A 19233-nucleotide genomic window follows, 5' to 3' on the forward strand; every position below is an offset into this window, starting at 1 on the left:
ACAGTGGCTTGGTGGATAAACATGGTAATTAGGATCAATATATCTCAGCTGTGAGCCAGGAAAGGTAATGTTGGTTACCCAGTCTACCTCCCTGACATTCACTATGTGACTCCCACTAGTTTCTCATCTCCTCTGAGATTTCAGTGTTTGAAAAGTAAATGCTCCCAGGAGTTCGAGAATTCCAAACACATTCAGGCATATCAGTTGTCAGGATCATTATTCTTTATACTTAAAGAGGGATAGCCATGGTTCTAGAAGATCCAAAATTTGACTTTAAAGGTATAATCCAAAGACAATCATCATCCAGGAATCTAAATATTTTTAAATTTACCACTTTATCAATGCAGGTAAAAGAAATAGATCTATGGAACTTGGTTCTCCAGGGCCAGGTAGCCAGAGCAAAGTGAGGTGAAAGTGGGTGTAGATTCCTGCCAGATGGGAATATTGCCACATCACACCTACTTTGTCCAGGTGGAAATGACAATGGAAAGGGTATCGCCAAACCACTATACCCCATACTGGGTGGGGACCCCATTCTGAAAGAAATCTTTCCTGAACCTCCTCTTCTGGCCTTCGACCAACTCCCCACCTCTCCAAGCTCATCATCAGAAGCAAGCTCTCCACAGACCAGGATGCACCTTCTCAAAGCGGCACTAGATGCTGCCAGAACAACAGATACAAAACCTGTAGACACATCTCCACTGATCAACACCCCCAACACACCTTTCAAGATCCATGGGTCCTACACACACCTATCACAACATGTGGGGTGCACCTCATCCAGTGCACTAAATGCTCCAAGAGCAACGATGTGGGTGAAACCAGACAATTGCTACACTCTGGAATGAACTCACACAGGAAAAGGATAAAAGACAACACCACCCTAACACTGGTGGATGAACACTTTTCACCAAGTGATCGCTCTATATCTGACCTATTGGTGCTTGTCCTCAAACCTGTACAACACCTTCAAAAGATGAGCCTGGGAGCTTAAATTCATAACTTATTCAACCTGAATAAGAGCTCTGTGGAAGCTTAAAAGCTTGTCTCTGTTACCAACAGAAGTTGGTCCAATAAAAGATATTCTTCACCCACCTTGTCTCTGTAACAGAAAGGATAAAGTGATTGAGAAACAGGCCCATTGTTTTTACAAAAAAGGCCTACACAAACACAATATTCTGTGCTCCCCCTGCTGGCAGTGCACTGCAATAGCAGTTGACATGCTCTTTTGCTCTCTGGTGATTTTGGGGCCACAGTTCAGTAATTAGTAGTATTCCTAGCGCTCTGTTGAAAAGGCTGCACACAAACAAAGCTGCTTTGTGACAATAACAGCAATGCACAGCTTCATTTAAAACACAGGAAAAGAAATAAACAATTAGCATTTGCCAAATGGAAAAAGGACAAAATATGTAGGAAAAAAGTATTTTCAGATTTCTGGGAAGTTTTCACAAACAATGGGGAGTAAAACACAAAAATTAAACCTGATTATATATTTTTGTATTACTTGACAGTGTCATTAAGGGAAAAAATACAGGCTGAATCCTTGACTTGGCAGACAACATCCAGTATAAATTGTGGACATTGGGTCTGGAGATTGAGCAGATAAAAAAAGAACCATGCATCCAGGAAAATACAGACATGTGTCACTCTTGAAGCCAGCTTTCTTTCCACGCATCTTTAGCGTCAAGTCTCTGCTTTAAAATAAGTCTTTTATGCTCATTTAATTTCCTTTGCAACCATGAAACAAAGAAAAAGCCAATCACCCTGAAGGTGGGTTTTTCCATTCTTGGCAGTGACTTTTTCCCCCTTAGAACACACCCTATTGAATCAGCCATTTCCCTGCCAGTACACTGCCCCAGCAAGGGTTAAATATTCCATGGTCAGTAAGTGAAGCCATGTGGCTTTGAATGATTGGGCAATTTCAGGATCCCAATGTTGCATTCTGCAGGGGGTGCCTAGATGGAGACTTGTCTTGTAGACTCTTCCATGGTGAACTCTTGGGAACACATTAAATGAAGTGCCCTAAATTCGCTTAACTGTGAATTCCATTTGGCAGTAATAGGGCAGTTGCTGTATAATAGCAGAGTTGCTGGATAATAGAATAGTAGCTGCCTATTTATATTTTGATTATTAGGGATGTGTGTATTGCAGGCTTAATAACTGTGTAATATTTTATTGCATAATTGCTCAGCTTCAAGTATATTTTCATAATTAGCTGCTATTTAGTTAACGTAAATATCTTGCTTATTAAACATAGCAATACATTTCTCGTTGTGATAGTTATTTGCATGAGAAGAACCCACATTAGCACAGCTTTCTGTTCTGGCACTGCTCTGAGGGTGACCACCTAACTAGAATTTGCTGTTATGTTTGAGGCGGGGGGTTTCATGGTGGGGAGTGTTTACTGTGCATTTTGGGAGTGAGTGTCTCTCTCGTTGTCTGTTTTGTGGATGTGGTGATACTGCGCCCGTGTGTGTATGTGCATGTGTGTCAATATGAATGGGCACGTATGCATGTCACACCTATGTTTGCACACACACACATGCTCACCTGTGTGGGTATATGAAGCTGGTACTGCCATGAGAATGTGAAATATGTCAAGAGACTATGAATTTTCCCTTATATTTACTGTGCTAGTTGCTGCTTGGTAAGGTGAGGTCTTTGGGGCAAGGACATCACCTCGTTACCTCTTACTTTACAGAGATGTCTGGATTCTGTTAACGCTGGATGTCACAGACGCAAGGACAGGTCTGGAAGGAGAGAATGTGTGCGGTCATCTGGCCAGCTGCAGATGGACGTAGTCGTTGCTGAATTTATCTGGGTTCCCCTCCACATCATGGCTATTTGGGTCTCCCCACATAGCACTGGTTTCAGAGTAACAGCCGTGTTAGTCTGTATTCGCAAAAAGAAAAGGAGTACTTGTGGCACCTTAGAGACTAACCAATTTATTTGAGCATGAGCTTTCGTGAGCTACAGCTCACTTCATCGGATGCATACCGTGGAAACTGCAGCAGACTTTATATACACACAGAGAATATGAAACAATACCTCCTCCCACCCACATAGCACTGAGAATCTAAAGGGACCTTAGTTACTTGTCCAAAAGTCACACATGAAGTCTGTAGCAGGGCAAAGAACTGAATGCAAGTCTTGCAAGGCCCAAGATAGCCTCCTCACGGCTAGACCAATCCTTGGTGCCATGAAGCCCAACTGAGAGGGATCCAAAATATAGGCTGCTGGCAGGTAGCACAGGAAGTTGCTTTTCGCTACCTTCGAGCCAGGTTGTGGAGTCATTATTCAGATTGTTGGTGAGTTACTCACCTGGGCAACAATGGAATCACCTGGGTGAATAATTCCTCACTACTGTAAGGGGTTCTCAGCCTGGCCCTTCTCAGTTAGACTTCGTTAGAAAAGAAGGTGCTAACAGTTTCTGTCAGACGAGCTCCCAGGTGTTCTCTGGTCTCTCTGACCATCCAGAACAGTGGGGTCAGAGTCACAGGCAGGGGGCCAATTGAGAAAAGTACTTGTGTGAATGGATCCAGTGCTTGCAAGGATGGTGGTGTGTTTCTGGTCCTGAACTTGGCTGGGTGTTCTTGATGACCCTGAAGCAGATGATGTGATGCTGGAAAAGCCGATGACAAGGAAGCTTTAGGTTCTGGGCATGAGTGGAGGTGGGCTGGGATGCCAAAGCAATTTATGGCCTGGAGAAGTTCTACAGGGCATGGCTCTTCTGCCTTTTTGGCAGAATAGCAGCAGGGCCTCTTTGCCTTCTTCAGAACTGTGGCAAACCTTTGCTGAAATTCAAACAGAAAAAGAGAGAAATCTGTTTAATAAATGATCCTTCTCAATTACTCGCCCTGCCCCAGCTGTGAGTATAAGTCTGACATGAAGATTGCTCCTGCATTTGTGAAATGAGGGCCCATTATGTACCTAAATAGACCTCTTGATACTTGGTACCTAAAGACTACAGTGATGAGTGCCACAGAAATATTGTCAGACAGACTGACTGAGTGAGGGGCGTTTTCTGATGCTGCTGGATGAAACCGTCCAAAGGGTTTTGTGCTTGTGTTTTCAGGCTCACAAATACTGGATAGGTTTCTTGTTTTGGTTCCTAAAGGCCACATTTCAGCATGTTTATTGTCCCTCTGCTTTACCGGGAAGGAAGGCTGAATGAGGGAATAACTCAGCTGCTGAGAACATGTTTATTATTATTATTTTATTTATTTATTTATTTATTTTAGAGCTTTCGCAAAAACAGTGTGTACAAAAAAAAACCAAAACCCCTCAGTGCCAGGATGTATAATTCCTTCAGGAGCAAGGCTGATAGGAACACAAAAGCGTGCATGCTTCCACACTGTAACCAATATTTGCACATTGGAGTGACTAATTCACCACTCTGCACTGCAGAACAATAGGCATAATAGCAAAGTACATTAATGCAAAGTGCACTCGTCTGGTGCCTGGGTTATTTGACACATAAACAAGCAGAGGGGGAGGATTTGTATCTACCTGTATAACTGTACACCAAACAGCAGGTTACAAATGCGCTCAGAAAATGCTGACCCAGGGCTGCTCTTGTACTTCCTGCGCTGGATTGACACATGATTTGCAGCACTGCGGGAGTTCTATAGCTGACCTCATTAGCAGTGCATTTCCTGGCTTGTTAGCATCATATTTGTATAATTTACAGCACCTTCATTTTTATGGAATGTGTTCCTTGTAGAGTGTAATGGCAGCTATATATTTAACCTCTCCTCTTTAGGAATGTTGTTGCAGAAGGCAGCCTGGAGATATAAAAGGGATTTTTCCCCCCTCCCTTCTCTCCCCTCTGCATGCTTTTTTTTGTTTTTGTTTTTTTGGCCTGGCTGCTACATATCCAAATATATGTGCAACCTGTAAAGTGTTCATAAACGGGAACGTGAAGCAGCACTTGGGGAACGGCAGCTTTTGCTGTACCTTTCCCAAGGTCAAGCCCTTAAATCAACACAATGTCACTGTCCCAAAGCCAACACTCAGCTGTTGAAAGAGGAATGAGACTCTCACCAAAAAGAGGAAAGACGGTTTTGTGGTTATGGCACTGGGCTGAGCTGCTGGTGATCTAGGTTCAATTCCTAGCTCTACCACAAACTCACTGTGTGACTATGGGTGAGTCACTTACCCCCTTTGGTCCTCAATTCTTCTACTGTAAAAGAAGAACAATAATAATCTGACCCTTCTGCCTTGTCCACTTAGTGTGTTTGTGTCTGTACAGCACCTTGCACGTTGTGGCCCTGATGTTGAGTAGGGCTTCTAGAGGCTATAACGATGAAATCTTTGTTTCAAAGTGAAGAAGGGAGGACTTGGTTCCTGCAAACTTCTTTGAGCCATGGGGCAAGGATACTGTGATTATCAGACGCCAGGCACAGAGGGTAGAATTTCCCCCTTTGCAGAGGCCTACAGCCATCTTAAATCTCTCTTAAACCCCAGGGGAGAATCAGAACTTGACAGAGAGCAGATATATTGAATAAGCAGGTGTCATTTTTAACATGGGTACTTTTTGGGATATAATTCCATTTCCACATACTGCCTTCTAGAATAGAGTATAATTCCTTTCCATTCAGGGAGGAAATCCCGTGTTTAAAAACCTGACCCAGCAGTATTGTTTAAAACCTGACCCATCGCTAACATGTGTGCTGATTTTCAGAGAGGTGCATGCAAGATGGGTATTGGGGTGTTTAGCTACTTAACTCGCATTAAAAATAATGGAGATACGTAACTGAAAAGCACCGAGACTCTTTGAAAATGTGATCCCTGCCAGAGTCCCCTTTAAAGGCCAAGAGGTCTTCTCAAGAACAGGTTTTGCAACAACAAATCCTGCATCTTGGCAGGGGGCTAGATTAGATTACCCTTGCAGTTCCTTGTACCCTGTGATATACATTCAAGAGCGTAGCAGCAGTGGATCCTGTATCTGGTTGCGTCTATTTAGCCACTGGCTCGGTGCTGCAATTTATACTTGTCTTTATCCTTATATGTTGCTCTCTGGGAATGTGATATATGCAATGGACAGGTCATGCAAAGATTCCTGATGCTGCAAAACTAAATGCAACTTGGAGCACAGTTTCCATCTGTGAATGCTACTAATTAACACCTACAAGGCAGGCCCTGACCTGAAAATATTGGTGTTCTCTTGAGAGTCAGAAGGGTGCAGTACCAAAACGAGTGACGCTCCCTGTGGGGCTTGAGTTAATGCCGGTTTACATTAGTAACTTGCCCATTATACCACCAAGCTTGGCACAAGTTTAAAGCAAAATCTGTGACTAACGAATCCCAGTCTGGATTTCAGAATTGGGCTCATTTCTGGCTTTGTTGGTGCCTTTCAAAGTGGGCAGAACCAGTGAATCAACAAATTGAATAGAAAATGACCCCCTCAAAGCGACTGCACAATCATGGGACGGATGCCCAGCAAGTATAAATGAAGTCAGGGGGTCAGAACCGTAGCTGATGAAAACTGGAGTAGCTCCATTGGGGTAAAAAACAGTGAAGTTAGTGGTGGTGACGAGGAGCCAGGTGGACCGTCCTGGAGACTGGTGGCTTCTGTTTCGCCGCAGAATTTGTGCTTTATTCTTATTGGTATTCGTTGTACTGCATTAGCACCTACTGTCCCCCGTCAGGATCCTTGTGCTGGGCATAGGGTGACCAGACAGCAAGTGGGAAAAATCGGGACAGGAGGTGGGGGGTAATAGGTGCCTATATAAGAAAAAGACCCCCAAATAGGGACTGTCCCTATAAAATCAGGACATCTGGTCACCCTAGCTGGGCACTGCACTAATACAGAATAAACTATGATCCCTGTCCCCAAAAGCTTGCGGTCTGCACAGCAAGAGCTGCAGCAGTGTAAGCTGCCCCATATCACCAGGACACTGTGCCTTTGTATTGACCTTGAGGGGCCATGACGACAGGAAAGACTCTAGTTCAGCTTTATAGCCCCGTCAGTCCTTGAACTCCAGGGAGGGTGCCAGCAGGTTTGCCAGTTAACGCCAGCTCTGATGTGCACCCTCTTAAAAGCTGGACTCAAGAAGGCATTTTTGGAGACCCAAGAAGCACTTTATTGAAATTTATGAGGCTTATGAAGAATACTAACATTCTTTAACTTATCCATGTACATCCAGTTAAATCTCGGGTATATAGCACTGCTGTAGCAAATGCCTCTCCCAGAAGGAATTGGACTGAGAACTCACCAGCTCATTTTATGCGGGTCAGTAATGTCTTTGAATGCTTGTGAGCTTGAGGAGGCTTCAGACCGGCAGGGTAGAGGTGAAAGGCTCTGTATCTCATCACTGGTGTCCTAAGCTGTCTCTCCCCGCACCTCCCCTTGTTCCTCATTTTTAATGAATTCTTTTGCATCCCACAGGGCTGTGTCTCCAAATAAGTGTCGTTCCAACCTCATTTGATAATTGCTAACTAGGTGGGCATGGCAACTGCTTCCATATTCAGTCCAAATATCATCATCATCATATTAATCAATTCCACCACCGAGGCCTCATACTAAACTGCCAAGTCTATGAAGCTGAAGTGAAAATTAAGAAGTGCTGGCGTTCTTCCCCAGGAGACAAAGTTCTCCGAGTCTGAGATACCGGATCTCCTCATGCTGCAGGGAGCTGTTTGCGAGGTTAAGAAGGGACTGCTGTTCTCTTTGGAATCAGGTGCATCTCCATCTGCTCCTGCAGGTATGTCCGATGTCTTTTCTTGTAGTGGCAGTGTTTCTCTTCTGAGAAGGCCACCTTTTTGTTAGGGAATGAAACTACTAATCTGGATAAAATTAGATTAGTTCTGCACCTTCACCCACCACCATGCAAGCTCAACCCCTGCATTTCCAACCCATCTGAGACCCAGACTATGGCAAATCTCATTAGCATATGGGTGCGTGTGTGTGACTGTGAGATTTCTGGCCTAAGATCCAGATCAAGAGGATGGATGTTTATCCCTAGGCCTCTGATGGTTAGAAGCTGGGACTGGATGACAGGGGATGGATCAGTCAATAATTGCTTAGTATTATTAATTCTCTCTGAAGCATCTGGCACTGGCCACTGTTGAAAGACAAGATACTGGGCTGGATGGACCATTGGTCTGACCGAGCAGGGTCATTTTCATATTCTTATATTTGTGTTTTAAGGCTCTGTCTCCTGTAGGACCATATAACAGATTGGAGCATACGTCTATTTAGTTCAGGATCCTGTCTTGGAGAATGGCCAGTACTGGATGCTTCAAAGCAAGATGCAAGAAATCTGTAATGGATAATTAGAGAATAACCTGCCCATTGGTCAAGATTCTTCCTGTCTTCCATCAGCTAGTGGTTTGCTTATGCTCGAAAACATGAGGATTCCTATCTTTTCAAATTTGGTTTTAATTGATGCTATCTAATTGATGCTATCTAATGTATTGATGCTATCTAATGTAACAGCAGTGTTCCTCTTATCCATATAAATGCCCAACCCATCACTGTATCTATGAAGCTCTTGTTCTCAGTGATATCTTGTGGCAATGAGTTCTGCAGATTAATTATGAGTTGTGTAAAAATGTATTTCCCTAGTTGCCTTTCACTTTAATTGCATGTCCCCTTGTTCTTGTATCGTGAGATGGGGTAGTTAGGAGCATCCGATTTACTTTCTCTGTCCCATTCATTATTTTTTATTCCTCTACCCTGTCCCCTCCTGTCCTTCTCCTCTCTCAACTAAAAGAGCCACTGGTAGTTGAAACAAGCTGCTCCTACCAAAGGGAAGCTGCCTCCTTAGCTTTGCCTGTTCAGAATGCTGCCTGTCGGTTCACAGCTGGGGTGCTGGCTGGAGCTGCATGCAGGATGCACACAACTGCCAAGTTGGTATGTCGATGATTTATTTATATGATCATAGTGTCTAGGAGCCCAAGTCATGGACCAGGACTCCACTGTGCAAGGTGCTGTACAAACAGAACCAAAACACAGTCCCTGCCCCAAAGAGCTTGATCGTGTCAGGTTGTGGTCAAAATAAATGAAATGGAAATACATTTCTCACTTCAACTAAGATGCAACCACTGATACCATCAGAGAAGACCTGGCCTTGATCCAGCAGTCAGATCTGCATGGGCACAGGGGTCCAACTGCAGGATTGGGGCTTAAAAAGCCCTTTTCTGCCACAAAGCAGACTCAGAGGAGAATTTCATTGGTATCTATTTATTTACCTCGATTCATATTGACAGGCACTTGCCCCATGCTCTGGGCATTGTTACTTTAAAATTCACATGATTCACCAACTTGGTTTAATAAACAGCCCCACCCACGCCTTATAATCACAGCTGACAAATAAGAATATTGATCCAATAAATAAGAGTCCTCCTTCCTTCAGGCCTTTGTGCAATGCCCTAGGCAACGAGCTGGACCTTGCCACCTGATTCCATTTCTCATTTACACTGGAAACTCCACTGACTTCAGTGAAGTTACTCTGGATTTACGCCAGCAGAGGGGAGAGGAGAATCAGGCCACTGGGCTCTACCGTGGAAGGCAGACAAACCTTCCCAAGCAGCCCATGTCAGCACAGAACACTCAGCTCAGTCCAGATCAGCCCAAAACACACCCCTCAGCCCTGCCTGACACCCCCCGCCTCCCTCACACACACTTGAACCTAGCCCAGGTTGACACACCTCTTCCAGCCCAGCTCATACCAGTCAGTTCCTTCTCATTCTGTGGAGTCTGTCTCTCTCTCTCTCCTTACAAATGGCTTTGCAGCAGCCCTGGGAATGAAAGGCAGCACCAATAACGTCTCCATGGCTTCTTGTTAGCTGCACTCTAAGCAGGAAAGTGACTGGCCCTGACAATATAATTTACATTGCTGTATAAAACTATCTGTGGAAGCCAAGCTAATTTGTGCCAGATTAGGCTATTTGTCTCAGCCACTGTCTAACGGCACAATCTATCAGAGGGCTGTTTTCAAATATCGCTTTTCAAGCGTGCCCTTGAGAGGCAGGAATTGATTGGGATCTTAGAAAGCAAAATTACAGCAATAACTTAAAAGAAACAATAATTACTGAATCATACTAGTGTCAGCACTCTGCAAAACACGAAATAGCCATCAAACCCCAATCCAATACATTCTGAAGCAAATTTATTGAATGGAAAAAGCAGTTGAGTGAGGCTTTTTCCTCCCCCCTTTCCCTTCAGCCCCTCTCTCTCCCTGTACATATGGTTATCTCAAAACCACAAGTGAATGAGTCGATAATTCTTGTCATTGACTGCTCCATTTTCAGAGAGTCAAGAAAAGATCCATTAGCTCCCTCCTGGCTCGGTGTCTCTCCCCTTCCCCTCTAGTCATTTGCTAGTCTGTGCTCCTCAGGCAAACAAACATATATAACTAATCATCTGTTAAAACGTTGAGTCCCCTAATAAATCTGCGCAGCTGAAATACTTTAATGGGTAATTAATTGATCCTGTTCCAGAGGAGTAATAAGATAATAAATTAGACAATATTTCACTCAGTTGTGTCAGTGTACTGCTAATGGTGGTGTAGGGCTAAGCTGAAGGATAATAAATTAGCCAGAAATTAACTGCTAAGAGCTTTCTGCAGAGAAATTGGCTGACAGGCAAGTCTCCATGATTTAGGGCCCTGATGCCATTCTGGTGTTCTCCTCTCACACACACACACCCCAATATGGAAGCCAGTGGCAGCTGATGCAGGAAATTCTGAGGACCTGGGCACTGCCAATGATCAGGTGGGGGCAGTATTCCAGTGTGCAGTGCCCTGTACCACCAGAGCATTCCAAATATCTTCTGAGACGCTGTTCAGAGTCTGTTGGAAATCGGGCTCATCTTTATAATATTTAAACCATGTGGCAAGGAGCAATACATAGCGTGACTACATCATCAGCAGATTTATTGCAATCCAGTTGCGTTGCATGTAGGTAAATTACTTTTGTGCTGACTATAAAAACTGTCTCTATGGCAAGTTATTACCCATCCAGCTAAAAAAAAAGGAAATATTTTCCAGTGCATCTGCCATTTTTCATAGAAAGGTATGGTAGGAGCATGTAAAAATATGACATTATGGGACCAATCCGCAACTTGGGTAAAGCGGCATAGCTCTGTAGCTAGGATGGGGAGTGGGGGGAGATCTGGCCTCTTCAAAAGTTTAACACATTATAAAATTATCCAATGTTTCCTACACATGCACAGACACATGCCTTCTGAGGAGCAAAGAGGATGGGGATAATGATTTTTTTATTGTGCCAGAAGTATACTAGGTGCTTCACAGACAACAAAGGTGGGAAGATACTGTCCGTGCAGCAAAGAGTACACCTGCCCCATTTTAGGCCAAGATTTTAGAAACAGACTAGTGATTTGGGGGTCTTCATTTTTGGTTGCCCAACTTGAGGTCTCCCCACAAAGGGATCTAATTTTCAGAGCGAGGGCAAAACTCCCGTTGACTTCAGGGGAGTCAGGATTTTCCCGGTGGGAGGCTAGGCGCTTTCTGACAACCAGGCCCCATTAGCTCAAGCTAGACACCCCAAAATTACTTGGCCTTAGACATCTCGCAGTGAGTGGGGGGTAGAACACAGGGAAGCTGGGACAGGGCAGATGAGGAAGATACCTGCAGCTGTGTGCTCACGGGGCTGCTCAGGCATGTCTACGTCATGGAAGTTCTGTTATGGTTCATAGCAACGTCAGGAAAATAAAGATATGAGAGAGTGAATATCATTGAGGCAGGTCCTGCTAACAAAGCCCACTGAAGTTAATGGGAGTCCTTCCACTGACTTCAGTAGGCTCTGGCTCTGGCCTTTGTCATGGGCCTTGTGTAAAAAGAGGTGAGTCTCCAGGGACAATTCAGATGAGGAGCCGGAAGCACATACAATGCTCTGCATGATCCCTGTAAAATGAGGCATGGCACTAGATGCATGGCTGTCCATTGCAGGTCTGACCTACTGGATTCAATTACAGGCAGGTACTTACACCACTCCCATCACAATGGTAACAGATCGCTTTGGTTGCAATGGTACACATGCTATCACCCGGGCGACCCCATACGAACCGGTCTCCATGGTTCAGTAAAATAATGGGGCCCATATGGGTGTAGATTGGTGGCATTCCACTGAAGTCAGTGCAGCTCTGCCAGTGTACATGGGCAGTGAATTTGGCCCACAATGCTGCAACATTTTCTCCTACCCAAAGCGCTGTGGAGGACTCCTGTGTCGGGCTGAATTAACAGGACAGAATGAATTTTTGATGCTGTATTTATGCCCCCTACATCCCATTCCTGGCTCTGACATATGTAAAGTTGCAATGGTCCTGGCTTTGGTTTAAGAGCAGCAGATCCAGTATTTTAATAGAGGCACCAGCTGCTCCGTAGCGGGAGAGGGCACTACACACAGGGAACGAGGCCCAGTAGGGTACAGCCATGAATGCTGAAGAAACCTCAGAGTGGCTGTGTGCTTGAAGGAATTGTACCGTAAACCTGCCTACCAATGCAGCCCATGTTTGACTCTGCTGGGGCTTGGAGAGGTGAGATGGATTGTCTCATCACCCCCTCCACACCAGTCCATTTATAACCCGCTAATCCCAACATTTGACAATTGGATAGCCTTTGATTGATGCTGAGCTGAAAATGGGCCTTGCAGATCCTCACCCTGCTATCAGCTCCTTTGCCATTCAAGGGAGAGCAGGAGGATTTGGGTCCACGGGCTGTGCCGGGAGCTTTGCAAATGCACTTCCTCCTCTTCCCTTTTCATTTTGGGCAGCTTTGATCACACCAGAGCTCAGAGGTGCCTATTAGCAAGGTGCTCTGGAGATTGATGGCATAATCCTCACATTCTCCACTCTCGCTTATGGCAGGCAAGGGAAGTCAGCCCCTGCATGTTTCAAAGCAATGCCAGGACTCCAGAAAATCACCCCCCCCCCATCCTTCTGAATCCCATCTCAGCAGACAAACAGCTTTCCTCTGGGGTACGGGAGGAGCAGAAGAGGGGAATGTTGCACTACAGAGTCCTGCGCTGCTCTGTGTAGAGAGAATAGCATCGGGATATTAACAGGTCCAATATCATTATACCACCATTTAGCATTCAGGGCCAGAGTGGCCCTAAGTGGGGCACCCCACTTTGTGCACTCAACAGGCCAGGGTCAACTGCACATTGCTCTTTCCATGTGGGCTGGGGTGGGGTGGGGGACAAACCTCCCTAAAGAAATTAGAGAGGGAGATGGAGGAGGTGTGGCCAAAGAAGTGGCATCTCCAATGACAGAGAGACTGGGTCCCACTAGCAGGGCACATTTCCTCTGGCATCCCCCAGCAGCACATCCAGAGACTCCACTCGTCCTGCCGAGAGACGTTCCTTTGACTTCTCAGCCTTGCTGGAAGGTCACCCCACTGCAGGAAATCACTAGCGATATCAACGAGACAGGCACACAAGAGCAGCAGGTCCAACGAGTGACACAGGGAGCGTGTCTCTCCTTGTGTTTGCCCTCTCTCTCTCTCTCTCCCCCTCTTCTCCTTCCCACTGCCATTGCTTCCTGATAGGAGGTGAAGGGAGTAATAATCAGCCGGGGCACCAGAAGAACTCACGGATGAGATTAAAAGCAAATCTAAGAAGAAAAATCATGGCACGGTTTATGTCTTCCTAATTAAAACCCCGCCAGTCTCCCTTCTCCCTCCTCCCCCTTTTCCAGCTAATGTTACACTAACGAGCTGAGTTTAGTGGCATTTATGTAGATAAAAGTCCTGATGATTGATCTCAATGGCTTGTTAAAATTAGTTTCAGTCCACCATATTGATTTAATTCCATTGCTTGAAAGTGCTAATTAATAATGATAATAAAAGTGTCTGGGCTCATTATTATCAGTAGGCAGATTGGGCAGGGGGCGGAGGGGTATAGCTGTTTTAGTATCACTTATTTCATCTAAAGATGGCCTTTGAAAAGCCAGGGTGGGGGGAAGGGCAACAAGGGGGGAAAATTTGGCTTTGCCCTCCGTCGGTGTCGGGTAACTTTCCAGAGCTGCTTCTGCAACTAGATGCTTTTTACGTTTGTCTTTGCAAAGAGGCATTGGAGCTTTGAGGGCACCACCCAAGGGTGGTAGACATATGGGATGTATTCCAGGATTTCCCTGTGGCATTTCTTGGGTTTCCTCCCAGCAGAGGAGCAGGATACTCCCGCTCCCCACAAGCTTAATTAGATAGAGGTTTAAAGGCCTTCAATGCATCCTGCCTGTTATTGCTCTGTGGTGCCCCTTCTGTGCTTCTGACCAGATCTTGGGCATAACTGAAGCAGGCACGGCCTCTGAAGAATCCAGCCATGCAAGATCTTTTCTGCTGCTAGGGCACAAGCGCTGTTTCCCTGATCAGTGTGAGCATGGATTTTGAAAGTGCTTGTGGTTAAGGCACAGGGATTAGGAGTCAGAATTCATGGGGGTCTGCCCCTCACAGTTTCTCTGCGTGTTGAATGAGGCTAACGTCTAACCCAGCTCAGACTTGTCTGGGAATCCCTAGGTGAAAGGCACCAGAGAAAGGCAAAGAATCTATGACATAAAACTACCCACCAACTATTTCAGGGGCTGCTCTGCAGCACACCCTGGCTAGCATAGTTCAAAGCTTACCGGGACCAACCATATTTAGCCAGCCCAGCTTCAGCCATAGTAGGGACAAGACTTTGGTGCACAGGCTAAACCTGCTAAAGGCAGTATAATGAATCAGGTATGCGGAGCCACCCTGCACCCACCTGTGTGGTGCACCAAGGAAGCACATAAAGGGGATCTCAGATGCAGAGTGTGGGGGGGAGGGAGGTGATACAAGCTCTATAGACCCAGCTGGCAGGATTGTTCTACAGAGGAAGGCGTCTGTCAGCATCACTCCAGTTGAAGCAGAGAGACAGAGCCAGGTTCCTGAGTCTCAGGAAGGCTTTGAAGGTGTCAGGAGAATGTCAAGCGGAAGGTGTGATCTGAAGACATTGCTTCCGGCTGTTTTCATAATAAGAAATTGCACACAGCAGAGAATCAGCAATCACTCTCCATCAGGTGCCTCGAGCATCAGAGCTTGTCTCTTGCTACCCCCACCAACTAGACACCAGCTGCCAAATCCTCATGGGTGGGCAGGGCCTGAAGCCCACAGGTGCATTGTGGGAGAGAGGGGTAGCAATCGCTACAGAGATGTGTGAGTAGATTATAGTTGGGGGAACCACCGAATGACGAGAGTCGAGGTACTGCTGGTATAAGTGTGTTCAGGAACTTCTCTGAACTATCTAGGTCTGAGTTATTTGCACATCTATTTACCTTGGCCTGACAGGACTGTGGGCACAACTATTCATAACCCACTGTGAAGTGTGTGTTACCAGGACCCTGTCCCACCTGATCCACAAAATTTGAGAAGTCTGCTACAGCTGCCAGCTAGGGGCTGTAATCCTTTCGCTCAAGCTGTTGAGGGTCAGTGCTTTAGAACTGGAAGGTTTGGGTTCAGTTACCAGCTATGATGACATCCACTACCTATTCCCCTCGGTTTCTGAGGATCAGGGTGAGCAGTTTGGTGACTCTTAGATTTTACGGTCGTCTTCATATTGTCTGGGCATATATGACGTTATGAACGAGGTTCTGGAGTGGCCTTCCAATAAGAGGAGTTGGGACAAGCAATCTAACTAGTCTGAAGATGGAGCCTGATAAGTTTATGAAGGGGAATATACAATGGGATTGCCTGTGATAGCAGGGGACTGGACTTGATGATCCAGGAGATCCCTTTCAATCCTACGGTCCTATGGGCTAAAGAGGTTTTGATTTGTTCAGGCTCCGTTGTATTGCGGCCTAGCGGAGAGTCTGTGGTTCATAAGGCGAGTATTTATATGGCTGTGTTTTTTGACTCATGCACAGTGCCTAGGACTTCCCTGGGCATCCATATGTTAATATACATCCAGAGTGAAATCCTGACCCTGTTGTACTCAATACAAGTTGTCCCATAGACTTCACTGGAATCCAGATTTCCCCATGTCTCTACCTCCATTTCTATATATGCTCGCAGAGCCAAATTAAGCCCATAGATATGTGTACACAGGGCCAGATTTACAAACAAGCCCAGGGTTGGATTTTCAAATGTTTAGTGCACAAATTTGGATCAGATTCTCAAAAGAGGCCCGCTCCCAACATGCACCCATCATAATAAGCTCTTTTGCTGAAGTGGTCAACTGCTCCAGCCAGTTTCATTGGCAATTGCACCTGCTTATGCCAGGGCAGCATTTGGCTTGGTGTGTTTGTAAACTGAGTCACTGTTTTCAGCCTATCCTTTAATTAGGCTCTCATTAGAGCTCTTTGTGCTTCTGAAAATGTTTTGCATTGAGAAGATTTTTTTTTTTAAAAAAAGGAAGACTTTTAAAGACACCACAATGCTCCAAACTGCAGAGTCACCGAGTGGCTCTAATTAAGGAATTTGCAGAGAATGCATTACCTGCAAAATGACGTTCAAGCCCTCCTTTGGATGCCTGCTGTCTCCAGCTGCTGAAGCTGCTTTCCTCGAGAAATTAATTAGTGTAATTAATATATTTATGCAATCATTCAAAATACTGATTACAGACAACTTCAGAGAAAAGTTTTAATGATGATGAGCCCTTTTACAAAGGCTCAAACATTTGTAGCTACAATTGATTCTTTCTTATTTAGTTATTTATTTTATTTATAGGCCAACTAGCTCAGTCCCATCAGCACTATCCTTCATATTCTAGATACATATTTCTGTGGCTCCCCCACTGTCGTATCTGGGCACCTCACAAAAATTAATCTACCTTCACAACACCACTGTGAGGTATGTCAAAATTAATTATTATTATTTCTTTATATTGTGTTAGTGCCTCAGAGCCCAAGTCATGGACAGGAACCCCATTGTGCTAGGTGCTGTACACACACATATGGGGAAAATGAGGCCAGGGAGGTTAAGTGACTCAACCAAGGTCATAAAGAGAAGAGCTGGTAAGTTAACCTAGATCTCCTGAGTCACAGACCAGTGCCTTAATGCACCTGCTTTTCAAAACCTCAAATCCAAAAATATTTATTCAATTAATTTGCACCTTGTAGGGAAAGAGTCTCTTAATTTCTCCACTAATTGATGAGTGTAGGATGTGAAATTCACCCCAGGAAGAGGGACTGTGCAAGGCTTGCGGGTGTTAAGTGGAGCCCAGGCCTTGTGCACAGCATGAATTTCACTCTCAGTAAAAAATGAAGAAGAGCTGTCCCCAAAGGGCCTTCATCTGTTTCTGGAAATGAGAAATTACGGTTCTGAGATACCTAGAGGAATTTTTGTTCCTGCCATTGGGCTTCCAACTGTCTAGCTAATGCCAACCGAACTGATGCTGCCCAAGCAAGCACAGGAACCCTTTCCACGCCAATTTAGCAGACTTGGGTGGTCCAGCTCATTAGGAGAGGCACCCAAGGATTTGGAGACTTCTTCAAATCTTGTGCAGCTCACCCACTACTAGTTATGAGATGAGATTTGAAGGAAGAAGGACGCAAGGGGTAAGCATAGAGGATACCAGGATACAAGGATCCTGCAAGGAACAGACAGGATGCAAATAATATGCATGAGCACATGCAGCTCTAGTGTTAGTCAGTGATGATAGCGATTTCCTGGAAGAAGTTGACATCACCTCTGTGTTCAACGTGAGAACTTCGCTGGCAGGAATAAATCAGGCCAGGAGAGAATGCTCTCCCTGCCCCTCTCTCTGTTGTTTGCTCTTGTTTTTTCATGCTGTCTCTTGTTTCTTTGGCTTTTTTTTCCATTCTTTCTGTCTCATCCATCATTTTCTCATTCCCCCTCTCTCATATGCAGCGACTCAGCTAATGGAGTCTGCAGTAATTCAGTCCTGCTTGACAGCGGCTATAATTTCAGTAAATAATTATGGGGCTTGATTTTGCTTCCACCTCCTGGAGTGCAGCTGCATAAACTTGTCCCAAGGCTGGGTGGTTAATTAGCAAGGGGACTCTGTAATGGTCCCATGAGTACTGGGCTTACAGGACCTGGACCCAAGAAAATCCTGCCTTCCCCACTAATACTGGGAGGGATGGTGACATTGACCTTGTGAGTGCGTGTTATGAAACCCACTTTGGGCTTGATCCGCATAGGATGTGAGTCTGTTACAGCTCCCAGCTATTGCATCTGGCTTTTTAGTTCAAGCTGTCAAGGCTCATGCTTTGAACACTGGAGAGCCGCAGTGTCCGTCAGCTCTGGCCAAGGGTTTCTGATGGAACTGTCCCATGGCCTAGAACCTTGCAGCTGGCAGACACACGGGTACCTTTCCCAGGCTAGCCAGATGCTTGAGGCACAGGAGGTGGTGTTGGCCCGACTTTTGCTCAGAACACACTGGGAAAATCAGACTCTGAGGGAGCAGAAGAAACAATCTTGATGAAGGCTGATTGGCCTACAGGTGAGAAGGAAAGAATAAAGTCCCTGAGCTCCTCTCTACCTGTAGAATTTCTGCCCACTTCTCCTCCTCCCCTATCCAGCACAGCCATGGGCCTTTAGCATAGTTAATTCCAGCTACATCCTAGAATCGTTTGTACTAGCTAAGATAGCAGCTCCTTTATTGTGCAGTTGTAGCCACTGCACCTACATAGACAGACAGATAGAAGTAAAGGATTTGGAGGTGGACTCAAGTCAGGGGAGAATTACAACTGTGCAAATAACTGATTTTGTGGTTCTCTGGCTGAACCCAAAATATAGAACAGATATATGGTTTGGGGTCAAACAAAATGTTTCATTTCATTTTTGAGTTTTTTAACGTTTAAAAAACAAAACGGAAGTGAAATGAACAATGAAAAGTCGTTTTGAACCGAAAAACTGAAACATTTAATTTAGAAAATGTCCAAAATGAAACATTTTGATTATTTCTGATTTTTTTCCCCCCAACCAAAACAATTTTGCAAATTTGCAAAATGTTTCAGTTGACCTGAAACTGCATTTTTCAGCAAACAAATGTTTAATCCAAAAATTTCTCCCCCGCTCTAGGGGAGTTTTAGGACTCGGGTCCTGAGTGTTTGCTGACACAAATCAGACTGATCTGTGTGTGTGTGTGGATAGAAGGGGGTTTAGGCTCAAACCTGAGTCAGAGTGTATGGTGAGTGTGCAATGTACATATAGCCACCGGGGCTCTAGACCAGATCTCCATCTGTCTGGGGTAGGATTAGGGGGAGTCTAATTCCCAGGCTCAGCTGCCTCCCAATGGGCTTATAACTTGAACTGCCTTTTCTTAAGAGGTTTGCTTCTGAACAGTACT

At 45.1% G+C, this 19233-nt stretch overlaps 1 long non-coding RNA gene across 1 annotated transcript in view; it reads left to right on the top strand.

Annotated features, from left to right (window-relative positions):
* Positions 1-5010: 5010 nt before the first annotated feature.
* Positions 5011-19233, top strand: part of LOC125626465 (uncharacterized) — a 42167-nt gene continuing 27944 nt past the window's right edge. Inside the window, exons 1-2 of the long non-coding RNA XR_007353780.2 lie at positions 5011-5145; positions 7391-7706. This is a non-coding gene — a long non-coding RNA (uncharacterized LOC125626465). The remainder of the gene's footprint in view (positions 5146-7390; positions 7707-19233) is intronic.

This window comes from Caretta caretta, chromosome 26, assembly GCF_965140235.1.
Source record: "Caretta caretta isolate rCarCar2 chromosome 26, rCarCar1.hap1, whole genome shotgun sequence".
In the NCBI taxonomy this organism is placed as follows: domain Eukaryota; kingdom Metazoa; phylum Chordata; order Testudines; family Cheloniidae; genus Caretta; species Caretta caretta.